The sequence below is a fragment of the Dasypus novemcinctus genome, chromosome Y, assembly GCF_030445035.2.
Source record: "Dasypus novemcinctus isolate mDasNov1 chromosome Y, mDasNov1.1.hap2, whole genome shotgun sequence".
NCBI lineage: Eukaryota > Metazoa > Chordata > Mammalia > Cingulata > Dasypodidae > Dasypus > Dasypus novemcinctus.
This window is the reverse complement of record NC_092216.1, coordinates 23,265,331-23,270,418: the sequence shown is the minus strand read 5'-3', so window position 1 is coordinate 23,270,418 and position 5,088 is coordinate 23,265,331.

Genomic DNA, 5,088 nt, shown 5'->3' with positions numbered 1-5,088 from the left:
ATGCTGAAGTCTTAAGCTGGAGCCCAAGGAAGTAAGCACACAGAGGAAAGAGAAGCAAGCCCTGGGAAGACAGGAACCCTGAGCCCGGAGAGAAGCAAGCCATGGGAAGATAAGAACCCTATGCCTGAAGAGAAGCAAGACCCAGGAAGAGAGGAACCCAGGAAGTCTGAACCTTCACAGACGTCACCAGCCATCTTGCACCAACATGTGAAAATAGAACTTGGTGAGGGAAGTAATTTACAATTTATGACCTGGCATCTGCAAGTTCCTATGGCAAATAAAAGCCCCTTATGAGAGCCAAGAAATTTCTGGTATTTTGCATCAGCAGTCCTTTTGCTGACTAATACATTGTCCTTCAAATATTGAAGTGAGTATAAAATATTAACAAACAAACAGAAACTAAGAGAGTTGGTAAAAAAGAATCCCCTTTGCAGCAAATATTAAAGGAAGCCTTAGAGACTGAAAGAAAAAGACAGGAGAAAGGGGCATGGAAGAGAGTATAGAAGAAAGAACAGCAGAAAGGATATCCAAAAGAGTGAAAAGATAGATGAAAACATAACATGACACACGAAAACCAAAGAATAAAATGGTGGAAATAAATAATGCATTTACAGTAATATCATTGAATGTGAATGGATTAAATTCCCCAATCAAAATATACAGGCTGACCGAATGGATAAAAATACATGAGCCATCCATATTCTGCTTACAAGAGACTCACCTTAGATCCAGGGATATAAACTGGCTGAAAGTAAAAGGCTGGAAGAAGATATGCCATGGAAATTGTAACCAAAAAAAGAGCAGGTGCAGCTACACTAATATCAGATAAAACAGACTTTAAATGCAAAAAAGTTATGAGATACAGAAGTCGACTATATATTACTAAAAGGGACAATCCATCAGGAAGATAGAGCAGTCACAAATATCTATGCACCAAACCAGGTTGCCCAAAAATACATCGGAGAATCTGGTAAAGAGAAATGGACATCTTTATAATAATTATTGGAGACTTCAACACACCACTCACATCATTAGATAGAACAACTAGACATAAGATGAGTAAAGAAAAAGAGAACTTGAACAATAAGATAAACATGTTAGGCAAATGGACTTGGCCCAGTGGATAGGGCATCCGTCTACCACATGGGAGGTCTGCGGATCAAACCCCGGGCCTCCTTGACCTGTGTGGAGCTGGCTCATGCGAAGTGCTGATGAATGCAAGGAGTGCCATGGTACGCAGGGGTGCCCCCCACATAGGAGAGCCCCACGCACAAGGAGTGCACCCTGTAAGGAGAACCGCCCAGCGTGAAAGAAATTTCAGCCTGCCCAGGAATGGTGCCGCACACACGGAGAGCTGATGCAGCAAGATGACGTATCTAAAAAAAGAGACACAGATTCCACTGACGCTGACAACAGAAGCAGACAAAGAACATGCAGGAAATGGACACAGAGAACAGACAACCAGGGTGTGGGGTGGGGGAGGAAATAAAATAAAATAAAATCTTTAAAAAAAAAACCATAAACATGTTAGACCTAACAGACATATACAAAATATTGCATCCAAACTCCATGGGTTTTGCATTCTTCTCAAGGGCCCATGGATCATTTTGTAGGATAGACCACATGTTAGGGCCCAATTTAGCTCTCAGTAAGTGTAAAAAGATTGAAATTATACAAAGCAACTTCTCCTATCATAATGGAATAAAACTAGAAATCAATGATAGGCAGGAAATAGATAAATTCAGAAATGTGTGGAGGCTAAACATGACACCCCCAAATAATCAGTGGGTCAAAGAATAAATTGCAAGTGAAATCAGCAAATATTTTAAGACAAATGAAAACAAGAATACAAATACAAAACTTATGGGATGCAGCAAAGGGAATCTTAAGGAAATTTATAGCACTGACACCTATAGTAAAAAAGAAAGAGCTAAATTCAAAGATTTAACTGAATGACCAGATGTGGCGCAAGTGGTTGAGCTCCAGGCTCCCACATGAGAAGTCTTGGATTCAGTCCTCAGTGCCTCCTGAAAAAACAAAACAAAACAAAACAAAACAACAAGCAAAACAAATAAAAAACCAACTCTGGGAAACTGATGAGGCTCAGTGATTGTGCACCAGCTTCCCACATACAAGGTCATGGATTCACTCCCTGGCCCTCTGTACTTTAAAAAGAAAAAAAGATTTAACTGAAAAACTGGGAAACTAGGAAAAGAACAGCAAACCCATTGCAAAGCAAGCAGAGGGAAAAAAATAATAAAGATCAGAGGAGAAATAAATGAAATTAAAGACAAAAAACAAAACAAAACAAATAAAATCAACAAAATCAAAAGCTTGGGGGAGCAGATGTGGTTCAACCAGTTAAGTGCCTGCTTTGCACATGTGTGGTCCAAGTTTCCGTTCCCAGTACCTCCTAAAAACAAACAAAAAACAACAAGCAAACAAACAAAAAAACCAAACCAGGGGAGCTGATGTAGCTCAATGGTTGAGCTCCAGCTTCCCACATATGAGATACTGTTTTCAATCCTCAGTCCCAGAACCTAAAAAGAAACCGAAAAAGCAAAACCACAAAACAATAACAACATAAAAAATAAAAACCACCAAAAGCTCATTCTTGGAGAAGATCAATATAATTGACAAACCTCCATTTAGACTGACAAAGAAAAAAAGACAGAAGATGCAAGTAAACACAATGCAAAATGAAAGGGGGAGGTTATGACTGACCCCACAGAAATAAAAAGGATCATAAGAGGCTATATTGAGGAACTGTATACCAACAAACTAGGTAACTTAGATGAAATGGACACATTCCTAGAAATGCACAAACAAAACACACTGATGCTACAAGAAATACAAGAACTTAGGCCAATCACGTTTCCGTATGTATGTATGTATGTATTTAAATTCATCCCTCTTCCCCAATGTTTCTCTTTGTCTGCTCATTGTTTGGTTGCCTTCTCCAGGAGGCACCGGGAACCAAACCTGGGATTTCCCATATGTGAGAAGAATGTCCAAGGGCCTGAGCCACACACATCCACTTCCAATGGGCTGTGGTGTCTGCTGACCTGTATCATCTGCTGGTTTAGAAGTCTGCTCATTACAGCAAGGTGCAACATCTAGTTCTTGTAGCTGCAGGTATGAGGTCCAGCTCTCATTGCAGCAGGTGTGGGTATCTAGCTCTTGTTCAGGGCATCTGTGTTGTCTTTTCTAGGAGGCACCAGGAGGACCCAAACCCAGGACCTCCCATGTGGTAGGGGGATGCTCAACTGGTTCAGCCACATCTGCTTCCAACCAATCACATTTATAGAGATCCAATCAGTCATCAATAATATCCCAACAAGGAAAACTCTAGGGCCAGATGGCTTCATAGGTGAATTCTACCAAGTATTTCAAAAAGAATCAGCACCAATCCTGTTTAAAGTTTTCCAAAACACTGAAGAGGAGGGAAAATTACCCAACACATCTTATGAACCCATTACCCTAATAGCAAAGCCACATAAACACACTATAAGAAAAGAAAATTACAGAACAGTCACTCTAATGAACATAGTTGCAAAAATTATCAAGAAAATAGCTGTAAATCAAATCCAACAGTATATCAAAAGACATAACAGCACGACCAAGTGGGATTTATTCCTGGAATGAAAGACAGGTTCAACGTAAGAAAATCAATCAACATAATATACCACATTAACAAATTGAAGGAAAAACCCACATGAACATCTCAATCAATGCAGATAGGGCATTTGACAAAATCTAGCATCCTTTCTTGATAAAAAGACTTCAAAAGATAGGAATAGGAGGAAAATGCCTCAGTATGATAAAAGGCATATGAAAACCCACAGTCATCATTGTACTCAGTGGAAAGTTTTGAAAGCTTTCCCTCTAAGATCAGGAACAAGACAAGGATGCCCACTGTTACCATTGTTATTGAACATTGTATTAGAAGTTCTAGGTAAAGCAATGAGACAAGAAAAAAATGAAAGACATCTGTATTATTTTTGGAATTCAGAACCATATCAAACCGCCACACTCCACCTTCTGAATTCCAAAAAGACAGTACAATATTCAAATAAACCTTAAATCAGTAACAATGCAAGTACTAAATCATACCACAATCAATTTTAAGAAATGTCTAGGGGCAAAGTCCTGTCTGCTATAGACCTCTGAATCTTACAAAACAATTTATCTATTTCCAATACACAAATGGACAGATAACAGATAAACATTTTCATTTCGAGAAGGGGAAATTGGGGGTGAAACATGCCTCACGGGTTCTCTACAGTTCAGTAAATCTGACGGGCATCCTCCATTCCATTTCAGTCTGAGAGTCATTCTTAAGATGATGGTCTCTACACCTAGTTGCCTTATGGGAACCCATCCTTTCCACAGGCTTGACCAAGGCCATTTTCTTGGTTCCACCCTCATCAAGCATCTGGGTGTTGACCAAGCTCCAGAGCTCTCCCTTCCAGAGTGTTGGGTGATTGCCACACCTTATCCAATCTTTCGGTTACAGTCTTAACCCCCCTAGTATGGTGATGTGAAGACAACATTCCCCGTAACCTCTACATCCAGGGACAAACCTCTCACAGCAATGAGTTGACCACCTGGTCTTCCCTAACCTTTGGGGGACAGGTATACCCCTCCAATACCTATGGGGTGCCGACCTTAACCACACTAATTCTTGGGAAATGTGCTCCACCCTCTCTGAACCCTGGGGCAGCAAAACACTCCCACAATATCGGACAGAAACATCCACCCTCTTCAATGCTGGGGCAAACTCACCCTCTCTGTACACACGGGTGGGGTTCATCTCTTGGCCAAAGGTGATGTCTTAATTCCAGATCTCAGCTTCCAAAGTTTTCCTCTTAAATCTGTTTCTCCTTCATTCTCTCCTTCTATGTCCCTTTTGGTCCAAGCTGACAGTGGTTTTGTTCATACAGTTCTCTCAAAAACCTTGTTGCTTTAGCATGCAAGAAGCAGGGGTCCAAGCCATCAGACAGGAAGACTTTCCACAAGTCTTTTTTGAGATAACTGCATCTTCAGTCCTGATTTACAAGTTCCAAGTTTAGTTAAGTTCTCCAATGG